This window comes from Polyodon spathula, chromosome 12 (assembly GCF_017654505.1).
Source record: "Polyodon spathula isolate WHYD16114869_AA chromosome 12, ASM1765450v1, whole genome shotgun sequence".
Taxonomy (NCBI): domain Eukaryota; kingdom Metazoa; phylum Chordata; class Actinopteri; order Acipenseriformes; family Polyodontidae; genus Polyodon; species Polyodon spathula.
In genome coordinates, this window is record NC_054545.1 from 26,598,969 (window position 1) to 26,625,347 (window position 26,379).

Here is a 26,379-nt window from a genome sequence, read left to right on the forward strand (position 1 = left end):
GTTCTCCTCATCTACAAGCACTTGCTTCCGAAAGTGTCTTAAAAACGTACCTGGTATTATAAACGATCATGAATTATGGTCTCAGTCGATCCCATTCGGATCATTACAGCCATAGTAATGTCTTGCAATAAAAACATGCTTGTTAGCATACTGACCCTTGATATTGGAGTGCTGCACAAGCAGCTTGTTTGTTATATCTGGACACAATGTCCCCATACCCATCGCCTTCTTCATAAACACTACGTCATTCATAGACAGTCATTTATGACAGGCATAAACTGTATTAACATATAACTGGGCCATCTGCAACCACACATTGCAACACCTCAGCATGCTGACTCATTTTAATGTGTCATTGTTGCAGTTTGAACTGTTAAGCTGTATTGCCAGTAGCAGTGTTTGTTTAGATCCTGGTTTTTAATTAAAATTAGGCCGGATTTCTAAAGTTCCCTACTAAGATTTCAACTTAATAGAACCAAGATAAGCCCCTGTTTTTTAGAACTTTGTAAAACAAAACTTTAATTGCATGGATCTTCTCTGTGAAGTCTAAAGAGTTGATAAGATTTTTTTTTTTTTTTTTTTTAAATTCCCACGCTGCTTTTCATCTTTCAAACTCAGTAGATGTGTTTTCTTTGCCCAGTCTTGCTTTTAAAACTAAGTGTGCTGCTATGACTACCATTGATTGTAGGCCTAAAGAAAAAAATATATATACTGTGTCTTAGGAATGTCTTTTTGTTTGTTTGTTTTTTCTTTTTTCCCTCAATACTCAATTTGGTGTATTCAGTTGATCTAAACAGTGGCGAATATAAATACAGCCATTCTTTAAATGACAGAGAAACAGCCTCCCTACCATTTTCAGTATTTTAGATGTTTGATCATAAAGCTGTAATTTAATTTACTACACTAGGGTAAATACATTTCTGTTTGCAAGCCATGCTTTTAGCCTGTCTTGCACTTCCTTGGTCATTTTACTTGGAGAGCAAAATTGTCCCCGCCCCTTCACTGGCTTCTTTCTTGTCTATACCCAGTCAGATGCTGCTCCTGTTGAGTGACATGAGTTCTACCAGTAACATGCTTTTACGCTAAATACACTGCTGGGGTAAAATTAACAAGCAGGTAAGGCAGTAACAGATTTCCTGGAAAAACTGAAAACTTGTCTCAAGCATTTGCGGCAGCATTAGCCCTTTGCGGTCCATTTATTCAGCGCCTGTAAGGCCATGTTAGCACTGCCAAAATGCACTCTACCATGCAATAAGCATCACCACTCGTTAGCCATGCATTTTAAGGTCTGTCACGTCTTAATTATATGCATGGGCAAATTGTAGGTGGGGCTTATTTTTGAATGAAGTCGTGATATTAAAATGAGATTTATAAAGCGGCAGAACAGCAGCACCAGCTCTAAAAAGAGTCCACAAGTAAGACAGATTGCAAATTGCTCTTATTCAGGCTCAATGAAAAAGTCAGAAAGCAGCTGATAGGAAAGAGGGGGCCCGGAAAAATCACTGTATTTTTTTTTTTAAAGAAATTCACGAATGACAATAAAAATAAAAATAAAAAAAACAACAATTTTCACAGAGTGCCACAAATTATATAATATATAAAATGCCTAAAATGTGTTATCATTGATAGTTCATCAAGAGCATCACCCAAAAAACGAGGCTGAAACATTTTAACATTTAGCCAGCTCTTTAAAAATGTACATTTTAATGCGATTCGCTATTGAAACAGTCTTTAAAAATGTAACAAACTTCTGCTGGAAACAAGACGTTTATTTTAGATTTTTTTTAATGACAACCTTGAGTAACATTTTCCTTTAACACTTATGTTGACATATCAATTAAATGACTGTGTAATTTTTAGCCTATTTTGCTGCCTCTAATCCCAAAATATTAAGCACAGGAGAAACGATATGCAAACCTGAAATGACAAAACCAAAGCTTTTGTGTTTTTCTTTATATACATTGCACAGTAGTAGTATGTAGAAATGTCATTGTACAGCTATGACAAATTCATCAATCATGAAGCCGGCATTTGTTTGACCCCATTGCCGTAGTAACCAAATGCATGGCATTGAGCCAGACCATGTGTAGAGCTACTGTAGCGCTGCTTCTACTTGATAAAAGTATGAAATAAACAGTGGAGATGAAGACTACAGTAATATAAAATAACTGTCAAGAAAGTAAAATGCATATTTTTCATGATAAACAGTCAAACACGTGATTTCCGTGAATTTCATGATACCTTCCTGAACAACCTAGGTACAGAGTGAGAGCACTGAGAAGAAGGAAGAGTATTTCGAGCCTGCGTTACCCTTTTTGAGCTCCCTGAGGATGAAATTATAGCTCTATACTGGCTATTTCATTATGTACAATTGTTTGTATTGCTCCTATAATAAACTTGGTTTATTATATCCTTTTCATTATGTATATTTGGTTTTATCCATTGTATAATAATAACAACATAATATAAAATCAATGCACTTAGTCAACACGGGTCATTGCTTCTCCAAATGACCTACCTATTGTTCAATTGAGGTTGCCCATTTAGAGGGGAGGCGCTATTTTTCAGATTAGTCTGTTAATCTGTGCTACCGGTAGCTAATTTTGAGGGTTTCGGAACACGGACGCAGTGGAATTTTCGCATTAAAATGTGCCAGCTTACACCATCCCTTATTCATTTTTAGACAGTTAATACATTCGGGACGGGGTCAAATTTGTGCCGCGGCAGAGCACTACTTTACACTCCGCCAAATAAGTGCTGCGTCGGTCGATCTTGATAGGTGCCCCCTTAGTGTTGTACTTAATGTGTTTTAAAATGAAAATGCATGTTTGCTACAAAAGGTCTTCTAAAAACTGTACATTTGAGACCTCTGTAGTTGATAAGTGCCAAAATTTATGGAAGTATTTTATTTGCAACAGTTAATATAAATCTGTGCCTTAGAGTAAAATTATTAAATTTAAATTGTTGTATCAATATCAGTCCAAAAAGTTTTAAAGTTTCAGGTATGACTAATATCAGAGCCTTAACTTTCACCATTCTTATGTGTTATGGTCGTGACTTATATTTAGAAAGAAAAAAACAGGCAGAATGAGTCATACGATTGTGAGCTTGCCTATTCGAATCACGGTCACGCACGTTTGCCGCAGTGCTCCACAGCAACCCCTGCTGGTGAGAACGGAAAGCAGCCAGATGGAGATCTCTATCCTCCAAAGATCAGTAACATGATAACACCCACTTAGACTTGCTGGTTGAAAAGAGGTATTTGGTGAGACAGCTGAAACAGACAGCAGCAGTTGATCATCCATCCTCCTAGGCCGATTATATAGAGTTACAGCATTGAGGTGAAATTCAAACTGGGGAGAAAACAGGTATACATTCTTTTTTTCTTTTTTTTTTTTAAGAGGAAAAAAGATGCATGTTTATGCAGTAGTATCATTTTTACAACGCAGCCTTACTCTCGGAGCAACATCTACAAATACAGGTTTATTTTAGAAAGCAAATGTTTTAAAAAAAAAATATATATATAATATATATATATATATATATATATAGATATATATATATATATATAGATATATATTATCAAAAACGTTTTTGCAAAAAAGGTTTTACCATTTCTCCAGGATAAATATGCGGTCATGCCAAATTTCAAATCCCCTTTACTCCTGTTTATAGCATACTATCCTGTATAACTAAAGACCATAAAAACAAGTGCCCCAGATTATTTTCTTTGCGTATTGCCCCATCACAGCCAATGAAATATTAGCCTTCCCTCCTACTTTCCGATAGAGCTACTACTTTAAAAATTATTTGAGGTGAAAATTTAAACAGAACCTCTAATAAAGTAAACACCATCTGTTCATATTGATTTTTTTTTGTGCTCGCACAGCGGGTGACTTTATCTCACTTTTTTAAAAACAATTAATGATGCATCTGTTGTAATGATTTCGAGGGTTATGACGAAGCCAGGAAGGTAATTCAGATTTGACTTTTTACATGACACTACCCCCCTCTGTGTTTGCTGAATAAAGCAGCTATGTTTTTCTATTTTTTATTTTATTTATTTATTTTATTCAGCATGATCTTTTGCTAAGTTAAACTAAGCTTTAGCAGAAACCCTAGGGAAAGACAGTGAGAAATTTCAGATTTCTTCCCCTAAACAGCACAATTTCAAGCTGAAGCACAGTATCGGCTGTTTCCTAGAATAACCTTTAAAGAAGTAAAAACAATCAATAATAACTTCTTCAGCTGCAGAATGGCTTTGCTGACCTTTACTTCTATCATTTGCTACACAGCATGGTCATCCTAGTCAGTGGCACCAGTCTTGGTGCTAAAAAATGAATGTACACTGGCTTTTGCTGGTGCAGATCCACTTTGCTGAACCTAAATCACCTTACTGCAATATTCCATATGTTCGCTTTCGGTGCAGATTAGTGAAAAATGTCATTGATAAATAGTTTGGATAGAAGTCTTTATCAATGTCTTCACTGTGTTAAAACGAGCAGTAGCAAGTTCGACCTGAATGTGGTTCCTTTATGGTATTAAAGTCGTGCGTAAAAACAGTACCCATTACGAAAGCTGAGAGCAGTTTTACGAGTCACGCTCAGTTTCAGAATGTTTAGCATCCTAAAAGAGAAAATACCTTCAAATGCAAATGACAGCTGCTTTCTTTCTATTGCAGGTAATCATTCTGAGTGGTTCTGTAGCTCCCACATTGAATTATAATTTTTAATTAATTCAGTTAACATAGGAAGCTACTGACGAGCCACTTCTGAGGTACAAAAAAACAGTAGCTCCGAATGGTAGGCGGGTTGATAGAGTTTAAACTCTCTTTACAAGTCCTCTGTTAATCCAATAGCAAACATTGATAATATTACTGCTGTGTTACTGACAACCAATTCATATTGTGCATCTATTGCAGTAATATCGTCTCTTGATTGATCTAACTTGTGCTCAATTTATGGTACTGGCATTTAATGTCTTGGGAAGGCATATTGAATTCCCGGGACATCTTCCCCAAAACTGGAACGATCCTGGGAAAACAGGGACAGGTGGCTCACCCATTGCAACATCTAGAGTTCACTAACCCTAACCCTAACCCTAACTTCACAACTGATCTTAAAAAGACATGTGAGGTTGATTGTGTTATCAATTACCTCATTGCATAACTATATGAATTATATATTTATTTATTTATTTATTTATTTATTTTGGCTGGCTTTTTTCTAAATTGTTTTTGTCATGTTTGGGGTGTAGATGTTCTGGACTCCAATCAAATTCAGTTTTTAATGAAGACAGATAAAGACCTGTGAGCTGACAATTATTGATGTCTCGGTCAATTCTGTGGTACACATAATTTTATACATTTTCTTTTTTTTAACCTTTTAAAGAGAAAGACACAGAATGTTAATGCTGTAATCTAATGCTCCATCACACTTTATATTACGAGCAGGCTACAATTACATAGAAATTAATGAGGTTACCAGTAATCTTCTCTGTTACACAGTAATAACTTTTAATAATGAATTTAGGTTAGGATTGAGGCTAGGGTTCATACAAAACTAATTACTCAGTAACCTACTATTCTTCTCTGTTGTTTCATGTAGTACAACCCAAATTTGGATTAATTAGTAACTTTTTGTTACTGTGGTCTACAGTACACTGCCAAGATGTAGTCTTAAAAACTCATTTCTAAAGCAATTCTGATTTACTGAGAAAGAAAGTAATGTGTTCTGTGAAGCGTAGTCTTGTACAGTATTGAACAGCCGGTGTCAGCCCCTGCAACAAGTCTCCAGTGTTGCTGACGAAAACAGTGACTGTAAGTCAGGTCAGTCAATGGTGCTGGTTTTTCAACTAAGTCAGAAAACACTGAAAGTGATGTTTTTATGGTGAGTTTAGAATTTGCAGTGTTGTTTTCTTTTGTTTCTTTGTTTTGTAGTGTATTTTGTAATTATTTTCTGTTATGTCAGAAAGACGCTGGCCAGGAGGTCCAAATCCAGGTTTTTCTGCCATTTTGCTCTGTTGTATGAAGAGAGGAAAGCGGCTCAGCGTGATGACATAATTTGAGGGATTTTGTAAAAAAAAAAAAAATAATAATAATAATAACAATAATATATATATATATATATATATATATATATATATATATATATATAGATATATATAGATATTAAGCAGCATCACAGGGGAAATAGTTATCATCCATTTTTGGTCATGTGATGAGGTACACTACAATCAAATGGTTAGTGTACTGTCTCCACTCTCTATCTCTCTCTCTCTCTCTCTCTCTCTCTCTCTCTCTCTCTCTCTCTCTCTCTCTCTCTCTCTCTCTCTCTCTATATATATATATATATATATATATATATATATATATATATATATATATATATATAAATAAAATTACACAAGCAGTAATACAGGAGATATACACATAGTGAAGTTGTGCTTCCAAAACTGTATGTATACAAAAAAAAAAAAAAAAAAAATGCACTTAAATGTATCAAATTTTCAGACAAATAATTTTGCTTTCATAAAGCTCATCAGGATGTTAAATGGGGTTCTCTCTAAGTCTTCTATAGTGTTAATCACTTGCACTGAAAAAAATTAACTTTGTGTAATAAAGAACATTTTTCTCATAAGGTCAAAAGGAACGACAGCCTGAAATCCCAGTGTTAGTGGCTTAGGTGTTAAGAGCAGTTGAGACAGTCAGAAGACTTTAAGCACTATGTTTCATTGAGTGGCTGTAGCTAATAAAATAATTTTCTTTCTTTTTTTCTTTCATGCAAGTGTCAGTAGCTGCTGTCTTTATCAGAAGCTATAATATTGACAGAGATGCTGCTGCCATAATAATGGCAGATAGCTGAAAGTTTTCTCTTTGTGACGTGATCATCTAATAATTATTGCCTGAAGCAAACTCCAGTCTGTCATGGGATCAGAATGAACGAATTAACCAGAGCTTTTACAATTGAAACCCGAGTACATGGCAGCTGATATAAATGATCAGACTTTGATTTTATAATGTGATTGATTGAAGTTAACCATTCCCAGATGCCCCCTCTGTTTGGATTCTTTATTTCATTACGTCAGTAGGTAACTACACAGCCGAACTGATGAAATCCAATCTGGTCCGTGACTTCATTCAAGTCGTTGCCTATGCAGGCTGTTTAGTGTGCTTTCATTTTCATTATACAGGGTGTCTGCTGGGGTAATTCGTCAAAGGAGACCAGTATAGCTGAACATTACTGTAAAATTTCAGCCTTCCCCATAAGCAGTGTTTCCCAAAAGCAGACAATTACAGGTGTCTGAAAAACATATGGTCATGGTTCATTAGAAGATTAGCATTTTGAATGCTGTTAAAATAATAATTTGAACCTGTCCCAATGTTGCAGGCAAACTGTTTTATGACGGTGAGTCTGTCTTATCGGTGCAGAGGTGGTGCCTGTTACTGCTGATATAGCAAAGAGCAACGTTACAGCATGCAGCTTCATGTGTTTAATAACACTATATAACACAATTTTTGTTCCTGGGTAGTAAGTAATTTACAATTATACTGTATTTACAGTATAATCGTAAATCTCGAAAAACTACTCACTTCTAAATCTTTTGTAGTCATTTTTGTATTAATTTAGTATAAGTACATGTTAATTTGGATTCATATGTTGTTTTTTTCTGACTTTATGTGAACGAAAAGACACACATTTGCCCGTTTTCCCATTGGAAATAGTGATATTTTGAAATATCACTGTCCTGGTCACAAAAGCAAAGTTTGTGGGGAATAATAGCCATTTTCTATACTTTTGAGGCATAAGCAATTAGGAAATAACACTTACTACCCAGGAACAAAAAAAAAAAAAAAAAAAAAATTGTTATATGGTGTAATTCATTAATGAGCAATGGGACATCTGTAGGAGATGTTTTACAGCAAGCAAAGTTTTATGCAGTATCGTCAGCATCTATCGCATTTGAAAGAGATAGTGAATCAATTTTTGTGCACATCATATGAAATGTTTTTGTTACATAAATGACTATGTCCAGAAATATTCTTGTACAATTTAGTTTGGCAGATCAAAAGTCGATTAATTTGGGTTTTAGGAATTCCATTAAATGTTGAAAATATAAAATGTTTTGCTTGAGCGCAGTCATCTAGTTTTGGAATCAGCCCTTTGGGACAGCTGGAGGAGGGACATTCTGTACAGCTTTTCTAGGTACTAAAGAATGTACTTCCTGCATGATGCATTCTGTACCTGTTCAATGTCACAATTATGCTTATTCCTAAATGTTTCATTTGTCATGTCACTGTTTAGATTTGCTCAAAATAACTTTACATTTATATTCCAAATGGAGTTGAGCTTCAAAACAAAAAAAGAAGCACAATGTGTTCATAACACACTCCTTGACAAAGGCGTTTGTAGTGTAGAAACCCACACTCAGGTGTTTATCAAACAAATGTGTTGTTATGGGACAGAGGTAGGGTAATTCATAGAGACAGGCAGTGCAGAGCTGCTTCTTTCTGATCAATTGAGTGTTTGTGAGTGGATGCCAGATTGATTTCACCGGAGACTGAAATCCTCTATTAATCCACAGTGAAGACATGGCCCTGGAAGCAGTAGCGTCACAGTTTGTTCTCTGCCAGTGATCAGCTAATCTTTGGCCTCCCTTGGAGAGCAGCAGCAAAGGTGCCAATTAGAGTTCATTGTGATGGTAGGTAGTAATGTGGGCATATATCCACTAGAATTAAGCTGAGGCTGAATTTACTGAATAGTCCTGTAAAACCTGTTAATATGACAAAAATACTGTAGTAACAAAAAATTTTAGCTCACCTTTTGAGCGAGTATCTTGTTGCTCATTGTGTAAGAGTTCCTTTCTCAGAAAACAATACAATAGCACAAATGGTGCAAATAATCCTTTGGAGTAACTCTAGACTAAAGGCCAGTCTTTATCAAAACTGTTTACACCAGGGTGCAATTTAAACAATTCTTGTCAATGAAATGTTACAAAACATGATGCACCTTGTAAAAACTTTGAGAAATCTATTCCTTGTAGTTGTGTTGTCCATTATCTTCACCATCCAGACTCAGATTCTGTTTTAATGCAGGTTAAAAACAGATACGTTGGTTACTGTTAAGGATTTCCATAATAAAGCAAGTAAATAAAAACAGGCATTCTGTTGATAGAATGAGCAGCAAGTCTAACTGCGCTCAAGCAGTTAAGTATTGGCCTGTCAAGTCGGAGGTAATTTTCAATGGCATTGCACATTTCTGAAGGGCAGTTGCCTGAAGAAGATGTTTTGTGTAAAGACAGTGAACAAAGTAGCAGAAATTGCTTTCAAGTTTTCTTTGATTTTAAAGCCTTTCCTAATTACACAATGAATTGAGAAAGTTGTTTTTTTTTTTTTTTTCATTTGGTGGGAATTTAAATGGAAATGAGATGGTTATAAAGTAACTTTAAAATGGCAAATTAACATTAACAAGGACATGACGGCTTTCTGAGCCGATTTATACATGTGCTCATTTGTGCTGTCTTATCTAACAATGTGAGGTCATGGGTCCAGTACAGCATGGGATTTAAGATAAAGCCTGTTTTAATCAGCATTTGCTCCTTGCAACATTTGTTGAAATGGGAAAGTAAAAGTGTGTGTGTGTGGGGGGGGTGGTTCTGTATGAACTTTGAGGTCAGGCATAGCTGTACATATCAAACTCCTTTTTAAAACCTATTTTTATCGCTCTTACATTGCCAGCATATGTTATTTCACAACAAACTGTCAGCTGGCAACTTCTTGCTTGTAAACAGAAGATTCAGTAATTATTCTGGCCCTTTTATATTACGTTTAAAAGCCTCCACTTGCTCAAAAGCAGTGGTTTGCTATAATTGCAAAGGGCTTGGTGTTTATATTCTAACCAATCACAGTGATCAAACTGTAAGGCAGTAGTTTGTATCAATCCCTAGGTATTTTTAGAGCTCACACTAAAAGCAGGCGTTATACACTGTTCAGCAGATTATATTCACTTTACAGTGTAATTAGCAGCAACATCCTGAAGGATAGGCATGTGATATTTAAACAGTAATGTTAAATAACTAATTTTTTTTTTTTTTTACTTCAGTCTTACAGGTAAAGTGTTTGAGTACATTTCTCATGATAATTGAACAAAGTACTAAAACAAGGACTGTATTAGCACATTTCTAGATGTAAAGTATAGCTGGTCTGCAGTTTTATGTATTTTTGTTATTATTTGCTAGTGTTCCTTTTGCCCAGATTTAAATGGACATTGTTCACAACAATACTGTCTGTAAATTGCAAATTGTCAATTGTTTTGCAAGCTCCTAATATTGAATGTCCTAAGTAACAGCTTAACCCCATAGAGATATCTATATATGTTCTATGTACAGTAAAACCTCTATTGTCCAGACTAATTGAGACCAGGTATGCTCTGATAATGAAATTGATTTTTTGATAAACAGGGATCGGATAATGATGGTTTTGCTGTATATATTAAAGAGTTAAATATGTGTTATCTTAACTAATGCATTCTTCTTGTTTAGATTCACTTTGTATCATTTTTTGTTTCAGCCATTACAGCTGTCATACTTTTTACAAGTCAGAAGTTTAAAGCACCTTGTGGCCTCAGTCAAACTCAAAATCATGCACAACCTCCAAGTTCCTTGGAATAATTAAAAAATAAAATAAAGAATTCTCAATATGGATTTGTTTTGTTTTGCGCTAATGATATTTGGTCAGTTCTTTGTATAAACAAAGTTAACAGCCCCCTTTAACAGTGTTTGCTTCCAGACATTGTTATTACTCTTCTAGTCAATCAGTAGGTCTCCGCAGTTGTTAGATATATTTTTTCTTAAGCTCCATTTGCAGATTTCTGTATGTGCTTAATGGAAATATCCCGTCGCGATATCTTGTCTTTGCTCGCTTTTTTTTGTTCTTAAATCCTTCCATTTGTGCATTGTTTGTCTTGTCGAATTTGACGGGAGGGGAATTTAGATATAAGGAAGGTCTTAAAATACTAACGACAAACTGGTGACAAGCTCATCCATTGTGCCATGGCAATCTCCTGACAGAGGGGATTGGCTTTTGATGGAAATGTATCTCAGCTTCTGTTTGTAGACTGAAACCAATCTGCCCGATTTAAAAAAAAAGATTAATTCAACTATAATAAAATATCCTCTGTGGATACAGGGTTAGAAATTAATTTGATAGCTTCTGACCCAATCAATTTAAAGAGCAGTTTCTCATTCTCTTTTCCCCCCAAGGATTCAATATATGTTTTTCTCCAATTTCTAAACTGGCCAATTTTAGCAAAAATTATTTCATGGAAATTATCGCAACACATTTTAAAAAGATACTAATATCATCGTCTTGCTTAACTCATTAAGCATGTGCTAATTATAATACTGAAACATAGATAGCTAACCCATTGCTGCAGCTGCAAGGATTTGTAATGGCCTTTATCTTTGTGTTGCAACTCTATATATCACAGACAAAGGATGAGAGCTTAGGCTCCTGAACTAAAACCGTTAGGTCATAAAAAGGATACGTTTCCATTTATGAACAGATTGGCTGTAAAGTCTGTTGTAAAATAGTCAATCTATACCCATTGTTAGACTTTTTACATCCATTTATCTTATGTATTTACTTGTTTTATGGGGGGAGGGAATTTTGTTATAAGTTATTAAGCTGATTCCAAATCCAAATGTTTAATGTACTCCAAATATATAAGAAATACTGTATAATGAAAATGTTGAACTTGAACTTCCAATTAAAATTATGGAGTATGCCATTATATTCAGTACCCAGAGCAAATGTTTTGTCACAGGTAGTCTGCAACTTTGCAATCACCATAATTATTTTAAAGAGAATGCTATACCTGTTATGTGAAGACAGTGAACGCGCAGTTGAATAAAGGATATGCTGTTGTAAATCTTAAGTTTGTAGCTTGTGTGGTTGGTTTCACAGACCCAGATTAGCATTCATATTGGACTCCACAATTAGTGCTAATCAGGGTCTGTGAAACTAGCCCATACTGTATTATTTATTAAAGATGAGAACATATTTAATAATAAATAAATAAATAAAAGTCAATCCATATAGTATAAATCAGTATTCACTTGTACCAGTGTTGGATTTTAACCATTGTTCTCTGTGTCAGAATCCACCTGGCATTGTTTGTGCCTGTAGAGTCCTAGTGGACTGTCTTTCAGTTCTGATTCCCAAATAAGTAATTTAATGCAGTGATCTTTAAACCCTGTGGCCACACCTGGTCTATATTAAAAGTATGAAGATGGTTGGACCAGCAGAGTTGACAGGTCATCGCATCATGTGATTTATTTGGAATCAAAAGGATAAAACAGAATGTATTTTGAAGCTCCTTGCCCATTAAAAGATAGGAAACAATGTGTAGGAAACAACAAAGCAATGTGCAATTAGGGATTTATCTGGTGTTGAACATGTCTCAGTGTACATGTGTGCCCTCCTTATACAGTAATCTGTTGTGTGTCTGATTGTAGTGCTGTACTTTTTACCTACTGTACAGAGTAATATAAGAACTTGCCATTTCTGCCTTCAGCTTTGTTCCCTGTATAAAAAAGACATCTTGTTACAGGCTTAGATAGAGTTGTATCTTCTTGACACTCACGCCTTTTAGCTATAATCTTTTATAACTTTCAGAGACACTGACGTCCTGGTGGGAAACATGCATGTTAGAGTCGTGGTGCTATATGTAGAGGATGCAGCTGGCATTTTACAGACAGCAGGGGGCTCCTCCTGTAACGAAATCCTCAGGAAGCTCACCCTGGGCCTCACCGTGGGGAAGGGAACCACGGGTAGCAGCTAGATGATAAAATCTGTCATAACCTGACCTGCTGAATAAACCCACAGGAGAAAGGAATATATTAGCATGTACACACACACACACACACACACACACACACACAAGCATATGTTACTACGTTTTCCGTTGCTTATGCGTCATGGTAGAATATTCAGATAAGCCTGTGAATATATTATTTTCTTAAATAATACAATATCATTTCTTGGTCTGGATAATAATCGCATGATAATAGAGGGGCTTAGTCAGTAAGAGTATTGCTGTTTGGATTGGAGGGTGAGTCCTGGAATTGTGACCCAATCCCAGCTGGTCAGCTGGGTCCAGGGTTCATTAGCTTGGTATTGGTGTGTTTGTGAAGTTGCAGAATCCACTTTAAGCAGGTAGTTACAGGTTCCCTAAGATGTGTGGTTCTTTCTTCACCAAGAATAGGAGACTACTATAACAAATGCAGAGCATGCCAATAAGAGGTACTCAGTACATTGTTTTCATCTTGTAGGCCTCTTTAGGTTGGCTCAAGTAAGTGTGCAGCGGTGAGGTGGATAGTTTGATTATTGTCTGCGTATGTTAGCATAAACTGTACGTGACAAGGGTGGTAATATCCAGTATAAAATTTGCAAATAATACAGGTAATAAATAAATTGCTATTGTAAGCAGAAAAATATTTCTTATCACACAATGTAGCTACACATTTCTTTCATGAGGCTAATTTGGAAAGCCACAGAATACAGTGTGGATCAGAGCCTAAAATGGCTTAAAATGCAAAAAAAATACATACAAATAGTGTGTACTGCAGATATTTACAGTTATATTTTTCATTTTCTATTCCCCAAATTCAGTATGATAAAAAAAAAAAAGTAATGTAACAGTAAATCATCAATTGAAATGTTAATTCTCAAGGCCACAGATTCTCAAATCAATTATGTTGATCGTATTCAAAAATAAAATGAAGGGAGACATCATATGCAATGACCTGTGTTCAGCTGAGCATATCAAGAATATCTTAGAAATCCATAACAGCAGCACGTAATTGAAGTTGGCGAGTGCAAATGAAAGAATATTTATTTCTAAAAGGGGAAGGTTGAGCTAAAGATGGCATTAAGTTCCAGCATATACATTTGCACATCAATTAGAATTGCTTAATGATGTACAGCAAAGGTAATAATACACTAATAGTAATGAATTGGAATATAAAAGGCTATGTTTTATATTAACTCATAATAATAAAATATGACGGCAACTGCCTAGCTATGAGCAGTGTTGAGATCAAATTGGGTTTTCTGTCTTTAACTGTTTGCAAACAAACACTGAAGCTGACATTAACTGAATCGAGTGAGATCAGTAAAAATGTATATTGTATGCCACTGACCAGTGTCTATATATGTGTATTAGTTTTCTTACACACATATTACTCCAAAAATTGCTCTCAAATTTACCCGGTAAAAAAAAAAATAAAAAAAAAAAAAAAAATATATAATATATATATATATATATATATATATATATATATATATATATATATATATATATATATATTGTCATGCTATTATTGTTATTTCTTTTTAATAGTTTGAATTTTCTGTGGGCCAATAAAAAAAAATCCATCTTTTTAAAAGACCACTTTGGTAAACCTTTTTTGAGGAAGAGAGGGGGTGAGAGAAAAAAAAAAAAAACTTTCTCTCACCCTGAAGCTAAATGGTTGATGGATTAGGCTAGCTCTAAAGAAATGCCCTCCTTTATCTCTCAAAAGCTTGGTAATTGCTGCAAAAAAAGATGCTTAGTGGCCCGTAATATTCATATAATCCGATTATTCCTCAATCCTACTCTGGGTAAAAAGGTGGGAGTAATCCAATTCGCAGATGTGCATCTCAGCTATTTTTTTTTTTTTTTTTTTTTTTTGATGATGATGCCGTTGTTTGCTGCATCCCACAGATAATAAACCCAATGCTGGGAGTAGGATACAAGATCCCTGGCATAATTAGTCTATTGACAGAAAAATAAATTAATGAAATTCTGCTCTATGGGGATCTCTCTCTCTCTCTCTCTCTCTCTCTCTCTCTCTCTCTCTCTCTCTCTCTCTCTCTCTCTCTTTTTCTCTTGAAAAAAAGATGTGCTGCCTATCCCATATACGTTGATTTAAATTGTAAAGGCAATCGAATTTATCACCTGAGAATTTACAAGAAGTGATGTGAAAAGTGAGTGGAGTGTTAATATTATCTGTAGAGGTGTAGCAACGTCATGATTATCCCCAGAGCTTTTATTGGGCAAGTGCACGCATTGCTTCAGTTGTATTTCAAGGCTTCATGATTATTGTCAATTTACTGTGATATTCGATAAGGAAATGAGTTGATAATTGCATAATCAGCTGGTAAAGGCACATCTGTACAGTATGCAAAGTCAGACCACGATGCAGCAGTCCCTACTGGTAAGGTCCCAGTTGAACTTGTGCAGACACCTGCAATGCTGACCACTCTCTTCCAGGGGCTGGAATGTTGTTGACATCCTCTGTTAAGCTCTTTGGTGCAACAAGGCATGGCTTGCTGGTGGGATCGGGGGACACCCACTGACCTTTTGTACTCTAGGGCTGTTGTGGGGAGTTCTGAGGGAACATAATAATGCATTCTAAATAATGAAAAACAGGGATTCAATAATTGGGCACAAAAAAGAATAAAAGAAAATCAGCCCAATTACTTAAAGTTTGAGTTTGCTACATGTTAAAGGTCTTTCCATTATATTTGTTATTTTACACCACCATTCATAGCTTAGCGCATATTCACTCCATACACTGTCTTCTAGATAAGTCTATGACCGCTCCATAGCTACAATACTGACACTGAGCTTCTGTTTATTGTGAGAATATCTGTCATATCCCTACAGAGATTCACTACAGTATTTCCTGTAATTGCTTACAGTGTTTTTTTTTTTTTTTAAATTAGCATGCATGATCCCAAGGTTGACCTGCTCTAGCCTTTACAGATTCATAGCATGAGCTATCAGAGTGCACCTGGCATCATCAGAGGGGTCCCACTTGCTGTGATAAATCCAGAGAGAGGCCCCACTTGCTCTGATATTTTTTTTTTTTTTTTTTTTTTTTAAAGTAGTGAATTGCTATTTAGAAATACTCACAATTCACTGGCCAAGTGGGAACCAGAGCCCAAACAGCAAACATAGGACAGCAACCTGGTACTCCGTTATGGTACTAGTGTCATTACCATTACAGTGATATGTTGGATATTTTATAACTGTGGTTGCATTTTACCAGTAATTCATATAAGTAGAGCTGTAATATTGTCAACCCTTAATGCCCTTTGATTGTCATTGAAGCTGCCTTTGCATTGCCACTGAATATCATTTGAAGTAAGGGTACAATTTCAAGAAGTTGGGCTGACCGTAAAGTCAAGTGTCCTACACGACTATGTGTAACAGGAATTGAAGTCACACTTATCGACCCCTGGCGTAGCACACTACCAGAAGCCTTCTGGTTAATCTGCAGAAATAAAGAGCCCTACTGCTCAACTTTAAATATTAATTGCTGAGATCAATCAATGATATGCTGCTTTTTTTTTTTTTTTTTTTTTTTTTTTTTAAATCAATAATGGCTGTCTTAGCCTCTTCTTCTAAAATTATGAAAGATTACTCCTAAGACCATAAGGGCACCTCCAAAAAAATTGACCCAGTTAATACAAGTGACTTTAAAAATGAAACATGAGTGACATGATGAATTTAGGAAGATGGATTTTAGCAAGCAAAAACATCTGCCATGACATCGCTTAATTATATATAGGGTATGTTTTATTTTCTTCTTATTTCTGGTTAAACAAAAATAGATTTTAAGTTTTACAAATGTGTTTAATTTTTATGCTGCACGTGGTTTCATTGATTTATGATATTCTTAACAAAGTAAACATCAGAAGTTTTACATTTTAAGACTTTAATACCCATTGTTTTACAAAAAGGCTCAATGGCTAAGAACTAGCTACACAACATTTATAAATAAATCTACCCAAACTGAACCCTGAAGGGCCCCAGGGTGTCAGCTTCAACAACATTACTGAAGAGTTGGTTTCAGACTCCCACAATTCTCTGTGTAAAAAAAATTGCCACATATTTTCTGTTCTGAATGCCCCTTTATCTAATCTCTATTTGAGACCCCTGGTCCTTGTTTCTTTTCTCAGGTCGATAAAGTCCCTTGGGTCGACATTGTCAATACCTTTAAGAATTGTGAATGCTGGAATCAGGTCCACGTGCAGTCATCTTTGTTCAAGACTGAATAGATTCAGTTATTTTAACCTGTCTTCATATGATTTGCCTTTTAAGCCCAGGATGATTCTGGTTGCTCTACCTTGCACTCTTTCTGACCAGAACACAGTAGTCTAGAGCAGAATAGTCTAGATGAGGTCATACTAGTGCATTGTAAAGTTTTGACATGACTTCCTTTGCTTTAAATTCAACACTTTTCACTATATACCCAAGCATTTTGTTGGCCTTTTATAGCTGCCCCACATTGTCTAGATGAAGACATTCCTGAGTCACATAAACTCCTAGATCTTTTTCATAGATTCCTTGTTCAATTTCAGTATCTTCCATATGGTATTTATAATACACATTTTTTATTGCCTGCATGCAGTGTCTTACACCTTTCTATATTAAATGTAATTTGCCATGTGTCTGCCCAGTTCTGAATGCTGTCTAGATCATTTTGAATGGCCTTTGCTGCTGCAATGGTGTTTGCCACTCCTCCTATTTTTGTGTCGTCTGCAAATTTAACAAGTTTGCTTACTATTACCAGAATAATGTAGATTAGGAAGAACAGAGGCTTTAATACTGATCCCTGTGGTACTCCACTGGTTACCTCGCTCCATTTTGAGGTCTCTCCTCTAATCAGTACCTTCTGTTTTCTACATGTTAACCACTCACTAATCCACGTGCATGCATTTCCTTGAATTCCTACTGTGCTCAGTTTGAGAATTTGTCTTTTTTGCTGGACTTTGTCAAAAGCTTTCTGGAAATCTAAATAAACCTTGTCATGTGCTTTGCAATTATCCAAAAATACTCAAATCCTCAAAAAAATCAAGTAGGTTAGTTAGACACAATCTCCCTTTACTAAAACCATCCTGACTTTCTCCCAGGGTACTGTTACCATATAGGAAATTATCCATTTTGGATCGTGTTGTAGTTTCCATAAGTGTACATATAATAAAGGTCAGGCTTATTTGTCTGTAGTTAACTGGTTCAGTTTTGTCTCCCTTTTTGTGGATTGGTATTACGTCTGTGATTTTCCAGTCTGTCGGTACAACCCCTGTCTCAAGAGACTGTTGCATGATCTTGGTTCGTGTTTTTTAAATAACTTCTTTCATTTCCTTGACTACTATTGGGAGGATCTCATCCGGTCCAGAGTGCCTCTGTTATGCTAAAGTTATTTAAAACCGGATAGGAGCAGGTTGACATGTGGGGCATGTTGTCTGTATTCTCCTTTGTAAAAACATGTGAGCTATATGATTTTTCAGTCACCCCCTGTATTGTTGTATTGCCTTAAAATCCATGGTAATGTATTTATGTGCTCATTTTGTGCTGCTTTTATGGGGGGGAACAGCTTTTGTTATACTATTGGGTCTTATTGGCTGTGGGGGGGATTTAGAGCTGGGATTTTACTGGAGGATCCAAGTTCCTCTCATTCCTAGAACATTTTTTCTAATACTTAAAGGATGTTTTCCATCATGGGTAACTGGCTTGTGAGAAGTTTTTGAAGACCTACTTTGCCTGCTTGTCACACAGCCTCCAAGCACACTGTTCCTGCAATGCCATGATATAAGATGGCCAAACCACAGGGGTGGTACGTATAGTGGTATAATATTTTCAAACACTGCTGATTGTTGGAATCTGAGCAGTTTTGTCACTTTGAATTTTAAAGAATTGCATGTAATGTAAATCACGTTGTTTTCAATAAAGTTTAAACAACAAGAAAATAAAGTTGTAGGTGTCGAATGTAAAACAATTTTCACTTCTATTAAAATTAGAATGAGGAAAATCCTCAAACTATATTTGCATTTTTTTAGAATAGGTCTGCAGTGGTTTAAGATTGTTTAAAGAACTGGAGCTGGTTTTGGCTGTGGTTATGTAGACTAGGATATTGTTGTTTTCTGGAATAAATAACCCAGAAAGATTGGGGAAAATAAGCTGTTTTCTCTTGTTCGTGTGAAACTGCAGGAAGCTGCGCTTTCTTTGAGGTGTTCACACTGTCTATTCAAATCTGTGGCATCCAAGATTGATGACATGCTGCTTTAATTCAGTTCTACCAACAACGTTCACAGATTAGGCTGGAAAAACTATCAGAGGAAGCTTTGGGAATTCTTGAAGTCATATAGCATTGATTACTGATGATAGCTGTCTTTGATGCCTTTTCTATAGTTGTGTTCTGCTGGCGGAGTCTTCCACAAATTGGATTGTGTTTGTCATTGGTTTTAACCTTGCTCAGTATTCTCTTGGTATGATACCAGAACATCTACTTTAATATGTTGTAAAGGATAACCTTGACTAAGATCTGTTACTACTTTTATTCTTCCGTAATACTTAATTTGCGCATAAACATTTGACTGGAACCGTAAGGGTAAGGTTCTAAATAAAAAGATGTTAGTGCCTATTAAATTGGCCAGAAATGTACACCTCGGAAGTATTTATGCATGTGTGTTCTTACATTCCGAAATGTTAGCTCAGATTACTATTTGGTTCAGTTGATCCTCATAGGGGGTGGGTAAATATAATGCTGTTTCAATTTTTAAAAACCCCCTTGTGTACCAAAATTACAAAAAACATCATCAACAGTCATGGAAGTTATAGTTTTTTGTAAAAGTAAGTACAATGCCAGGGAGGGCCCATATATGTAAACACTGTTTTCTCAATCAATTAAATAGATGCAAAATGGTCCAAATATTACTAAACAAACTCTGATACAAACTAAACTAGAAAACATTGTTGATTGCATCCAGGCCATGGTGGTTTACATCAAATGAAAGGCATATTGTGCAGGTGTGGCTCAACCTTTGGCTGGGGGGGGGTCGGGGTTCGGGGTCGGGGTTCGGGGTCGGGTTCGGGGTCGGGATCGGGGTTCGGGGTGGGGATCGGGGTTCGGGGTCGGGGTCGGGCTTCCCCCCAACCTCTTTGTCCAAATGTATCTCGCAGGCAGCATCTATCGCGAGCAAGTCCAGTAATACTGATAGAAATTATATACACTGAATGGAATATTCAGGAATTGCCTTGTTGTTTTCCATTGGCTATATTGGCTAATCCAAGGTTTCTCCTACTCCAAATAGGTTCAGGAATTTTTGATGTGGAAATTTAGTTAGTTGTTTAAATGGAAATTCTTCGGAAAAGCCTTCTGACCTTAATAAACAGGTTTGCTAAGTGAGCAATACAGCTAATGGAGTAGTTCCATAGATCTACCGGGCATGCATTCCCTTTTATAGGTCTCCAGTGTACAGTTTTGAAAAAAACAGATGATAGTAAATATGCACTTGGTCTGCATGCCTTACTTTCAGGTAGCTGGTTGAACTTCTTAGGTAATTTTAAGTGACTGTAAAGCATGTTGGTCATTAGGGGAAGCACCTACTTAGTTATTGGCAGGAAAGGTGTTGAAGGATGGGGGCAAGTTCACTCTCCAAGTAAAATAATCAAGACGATCTGAAAGTGGAAGTAGAGATTTTAATATGAATGAAAGTACACCTTACTTAGTATTCAACATGCTACTAATTCCTGTATCAAATTAAGTCAACTATGTATGGTTGTGTAGCAACCATAATTAAGAAGTAAAAACTGACACTAGTGTTCAGCCTATGAGATTTCATATACAGTATGTTTAATTTGCTGTGCTGTGATTTGCAACAATAACAAAAAGTTAACATTAAACACCAGTTTACAGAGGGGTGTACAGTGCAGTGTTGGTATATACATAAGTGTATAAGATCCCTGTGGCCTTTTGGAAAAGTTATTTAGGTCAACACCCACTCCCACCTCATACAGCTCTCCTATAGCTGGTTTCCTTTGGCTCAAGACCTCTTCCAAATACCTTCAGCTTTTAAGCAGTGTAGATACATTTCACCGACAGCTGAAATTTAGAAAACTCAATTTATATTGATCTCAACTGCAATAACAAGCAGCATGATCTTTCCAATAGTGTAACATACTTCCAGCATTTGATATTCTTACGCGTTGTCAATCTGTAGTGTTATACAGTAGCATGCAATGAGGATAGTTTCATTAAAGGAGCGGTCAGGGTTTGTTTTCTTTGATACAAAAAATAAATAAAATCATGGCAACTTCATGGGCTTTTTTCCAGGGTGCATCTGTCAAGGACAGATGCAATTCAGTGGCGTGGGCTACTCTCCATACCTTTAATAGGTTCAACAGACTGAATGTCATGGATCCTCAAAACCCTGGCTTTGGAACTAGTGTTAAGGGTGGCTTCCAGGTCGATCCTTACAACACAGGCACAGAGGTGCATTCTCCCTCAATTTTTAAGCCCTAACTACTTGTTACTGGGGTTCTGTATGGTAACCAATGGCAGCCTTTTGGCTTAGCCTTGTAGCATTCCAGTCGTTCATCAGGAATAAAAATAATGATTTCTGTTTGGAGGTTTATGTATTGCAAAATGTATTGTGCGAACCTTATACAGGTTGTTAATTGAGAAAAAAACATATGTACATACTTTAAAGTGCATGACAAAATAGTTGGGCTGGGGTTAAAAATGTTGGTTAGAGACACCCTATATTTTTTTTTTTTTTTTACCATCTGATACATAAGTGACAGCAGTTTTATTTCTTCAGACCTTCATTTTTGGGCTTGCACTGTACATATCTCCAGCTATTCCATGCAGGAATGTGTTTGTCCATGGCAAGTATGGCTCTCATTCCACTGTATTTGTCTGTGCAAAGCTTACAATAAAGATAAAGGAAGATGGGATGGCCTAGAGGGGCACAGCAAATGATGAGATGGACTTTTAAAGAGCTGTAGGCTGTTAAACAATGGCAAGGAGGAAGCCTCAGGATCCATCAAGATTAAGACATCTTAAGCTACTACGGACTCTGGCGTGTGTAAAACTCCAAGATAAAGGTCATGCTGAAGACGTGGTTTTACCAGCCTCAGTAATAGTGATGTATTTCTTGCCAGTTACTTTCGCTTTGAGGTACATACTGGTATTTCCCAGGGTTTACATTTAAAGCTTATAGATTTGACACTGGACATTGAAGGCATGCTGCCACCATATATATATTTGGCTATGTTCTCAGGTTTTCTTGGTAGTGTTGCTCTGTACAGAGTGTAGTGTTGAGATGTGTTACTGTGCCGCTGATCCTGTTATTGAACACTTTTGACAATAATAATATGGTATTTTTGTGTCCATATTTTTCCTGAACTATAAAGCAGTGTCTTAAAGGTTGTATAATGCTGTCTTTTCTAGTTTTGCTCCACTATTGTAAATTAATTGATATTATTATTATAGAAACTATAGAGCCTGGAGGTTGAACTAATTGTTATTGGTTTTATATCAAATAAATTATTTGAAACTGAGCTCCTCTGATAGCTTTAATTGGGATGCTAGGAATCTATCTGATGGAGACAAATGCTGCTTTTCTGTCTTGTCAGAGGTTCTTTAGTTACACGCTGGGAAGATAACCAAAAAGCTTTTTCTCTTTTTTTTTTTTTTTTTTTTTTTTTGTTGGAACAAAATCAATACAATTATCATCACTAATTAATAGCATTAGCAGCACTATGAATGTCCAATTTATAGTGTGCTCCCCGTTTCCCCCTTGGTAGGGGCAAAAGGGATGAGCTGTGATGGGCTGACCAGCCTCTTCTCGTTCCCAAACATTCTATACTTTTATTTATTTAATTGTATTGTATGTTATTGTATTAAAAAAAATCTTTTTTTCTAGCGTCACTTCTCATCAGTGTGGTAAATGATAAATGTTACAGAAATGGGGGCTGGAATGGGGATAGCTGTTACTTTAGTAAAGTAAATTGTAAAGTAAACATGGATTTTCTGGATTTAAGGAAAAAGTAAGCTGAAGAATTATTTTATTTTTTATAAATTAATTACTACAAAATGTTCCATTGTTGGAAAACAATGATAGGGATACTTTAGACCATCTACATTTCCAAAATAGTTCATGTCTTACCTGTTTAATATCCTATTATTAATGAATTGTATTGTTTGAATTCACTCGTTACTCCTTTAACCACAATCACTGCTTCTGCAAAGACTCCTGAAAGCTTAATTTCTGAAGTGAAATGATGACTAGTATTGTTATGAAACTGCAGTCTTGCCCCCTATGCAACTGTGAGTTAATAAATGGAAAATACCTTTACAACATCACAATTGTAGAGGAAGGATTACTGTCTGGTCATTTCTGCACATTTCACTTTTTTTTTTTTTTTTTTTGGCTGTTTTTCAACAGCTTGCCAAATTAAATGAGCAAATTGGGTTTGCATTGCTTTGTGTGCTTGAGGCTGAGCAAATTAGATAAATCAGTCAACAATTACAAGTGATCTGCCTCAGTTACAACACAGTCTTCACAGTTGTCAGTTTAATGGAAAAGTATGCTTATAGCCACAAGGTCCATTTGAACATGTACAAATTTTAATAGGAATAAAATACTGTTTTAGAACTTTGTTTATTTTAATAATTGTGATACTTGTATTGTTTTTTCTAATATGACTCTCCGAAGTCTAATACCCTCACTATACAAAACAATAAAAAAATGTAAATATTAAATTATTTAACAGGTATGGTGGGATGTCTTTTGAGAGTTTCACGGGTTGTTGGAATATAATTCAGAATATATGTCAGATTGCAGACCTGCACATTTAACAATACGGATGTCAAATATCATGTTATGTAGGTCAAGGGGAAGCTGCTTATTCTACTGCTGTTCTACACTATTGTGACAGCTCAGTGACGGGGGACAGCAAACAGACTGCCAGGACAGTAAAGGGATGTGACAGCCTAGTTGGTCATATTGTATTATTGTAGTAAAAAGGTGTTTGGATGTTTTTAGGAGAATGCACTAGTGAGCAAGGGGGGGTGCTGACATCTCCTTTTTCTGAGTGTGTGATGAGAAGAATTACAAGTCTTAGCAAGTGTTGGTAATAAAGTGATGTCTCGTGAGAACATGTGTCCCAGAGAATTCCTGCTTGAGGTTTCTCTCTGTCATGACAACACATTCATTTGTATTAGCCTTTACCATTCATAGATTGTTCACAGCTTATAATTTCCATGCTGATCTTATGAAACTAATTCAGGGAGAACAACTAAATGAGCAACTATAAACTTTCAGATTTTTTTTTTTTTTTTTTTTAATATATCCATTTTACAATTTCTCTTATGACCTACTGTAGTTTTAATAGAACTCAAACTATTAATTCATGTTAATATATGCTGGATTAGACACAACTGTAAGTGATTCAAATATTGCTTGTGTTATAAGACAGCAAATTATAAGTACAGTAGCTTGCTTTAGAGGGTTTTTTAAAACTTATTTTCCAGAAAAGATTTATGGCAATTGCTGTTTTTTTTTGTTTGTTTGTTTTGTTTTCTATGTTATGCCATTGCATGCATAATATAGGTTTGTTTTCAGTATGTATACAATGCTATATTCTATTATAATAATTACAGAATATCTGAGCCTAGTTAAATATTATGAAATTCATGATTTTAAGAATGATTCAGTTGCATATGTACAGGTTTGTGGCATAGAGGCCATTAATATTATAATACGTAGTCATATGTTAAAACCGTCTTTCAGTTCTGTTTAGTTTTTTTTATAGTAGAAAACACTGTTAATGTTACAAAATGAGAAACAGACAATTTGATTGTTCTTAAGAAACCTGGAGTTATATCAAGCAGTTGTTTGGTTGGTGAGAAAACTTTAAACTGCCACTCAAAGAGCAAAAATGGATTTTGGACTTCCATTGTTGAACTGTTTTCTTTTCATTCACTGATTGGTTGTTTGTTTGCTCTTCTGTGTCGACAGTCTGTGCCTAGCAGCACAGTTACCCTTACAGGGAAAGAGCACATTCTGTTCAGGTTTCAAAGAGCCAGTGTTTGCTTTTGGTCAGCAGGGAGCTGTGTAAATAAGAAAGGCTTCTGATGCCACCTTACATCACCCACTTCCAGAAACAAAACAAGCAGCAATTTTTCCAGAACAGAACAAACTGTTCTTCTTGTGTATTTAAATTATGCTGCCATTTGCCAACATTTTAGCGAGGCTGGGGTATTCCTCTGGAACAGTACAATGTACTTCCTTTTTACAGAAAGACGGCACAGATGACCAGTTTTGTTGAAGCCCATGGACATTTCTGCATCCACGTTGAATACAATTGCTTTATTATCTCTGTGAAACCAATTTCAAAACTTCAAGCCTTTTCAGAAAATGGCAGCTGAGATGTTGTATGTTAGATGTTGCTATATGTTAAAGAAGATGAATGGGGTTGTATGTTAATCTTGTTCTCTGTAATATATTATTGTAGCAACAACAAGATACTATACTTTAAAGCAGTCAAACATTGCATTGCACGTACAGGTAAATACAACTGTGCTGAAATTATAGAGAAAATAATCTTCCTGAATTAGTGTTAATTTGATAAGATCAGATGTTCAATTGAGTATTGATTTTGCAGTTGGCTGGTTTTGTCTGGAAAAAAAATACAATTGAACAGTCAGGGAAAATATAATTTGAATCAGGTTTAACTGGATATTTTCAGCCAAACCTAATTAAGGTTCTAATCTCAGACTGGTTTGAAACACCTTGTTGCCCCTTATCAGACAATAGAGATTGAAAAAAAACAAAGTTATACTTTGATAGATTAATAAATTAGTCTTTTAATCAAAGTGTTTTAAATCAGGGTCCCCTGCAGAAGTCACACAAGGGAGTCCCCAGAAAATTCTGAAAACTATTTTGTAAAATTAATTTAGGAGAAAATGAAAATATGAAATAGCTCGTTATAGTATAATTGTTTGACCTTACTAAATTAAATAAGTCATGCCTTATCATTAAAGCACAGTGGAAAATAGGACACCACATAACTTGATGCTGTAATGTTAAATTAATTCCTGTTGAAGGAAGTGACCCCAGAATTGGGAGTGACTGCCTTAATTATTATAAAGTAGGTTATCCAAGCAAGGCAATGTGGATTGAGTTGGTGAAAGCATGGTTTCTAAGGTAAAGTGTTACTCGCCCAAGAAAAATAGCGATTCAGAATTTGGGAAAGTATTTGGGTCACATGTTGTAACTCTAAAACCAATCATGGATCAAGGCCCCTGTTTTTTGTCGTATAGTCACATGAGTATAGCTACTGATTTTCGACTCTGGGAAACAGCAAATTCCATTTCTCAAAAATAGCACATAATAGTAATAAACATTACTTGGCTCATTGCTGGTATTAATATAATCAGGAAAGCCATAGAATTATATTACAGCAGTTCAGAAAACCCAAATGTCCAGCACTGTTGTGTGTGAGAAACATATTTACAGTCTTCCACTAACACTGTAGTTCAGTC

The 26,379-nt window shown here is 35.7% G+C and overlaps 1 protein-coding gene across 12 annotated transcripts in view; it reads left to right on the plus strand.

Moving 5' to 3' along the window:
• Window positions 1-26,379, plus strand: part of LOC121324203 (teneurin-2) — a 460,344-nt gene that overhangs the window by 257,723 nt on the left and 176,242 nt on the right. The window contains exon 1 of one of the 12 annotated variants that reach the window (XM_041265816.1): window positions 8,603-8,700. The exons of the other annotated variants lie outside the window; for them this stretch is intronic. The gene's annotated coding sequence lies outside the window, so the exon portion shown is untranslated. Of the gene's footprint in view, window positions 1-8,602; window positions 8,701-26,379 lie in introns of those variants that run through there. 12 annotated transcript variants of the gene reach the window in all.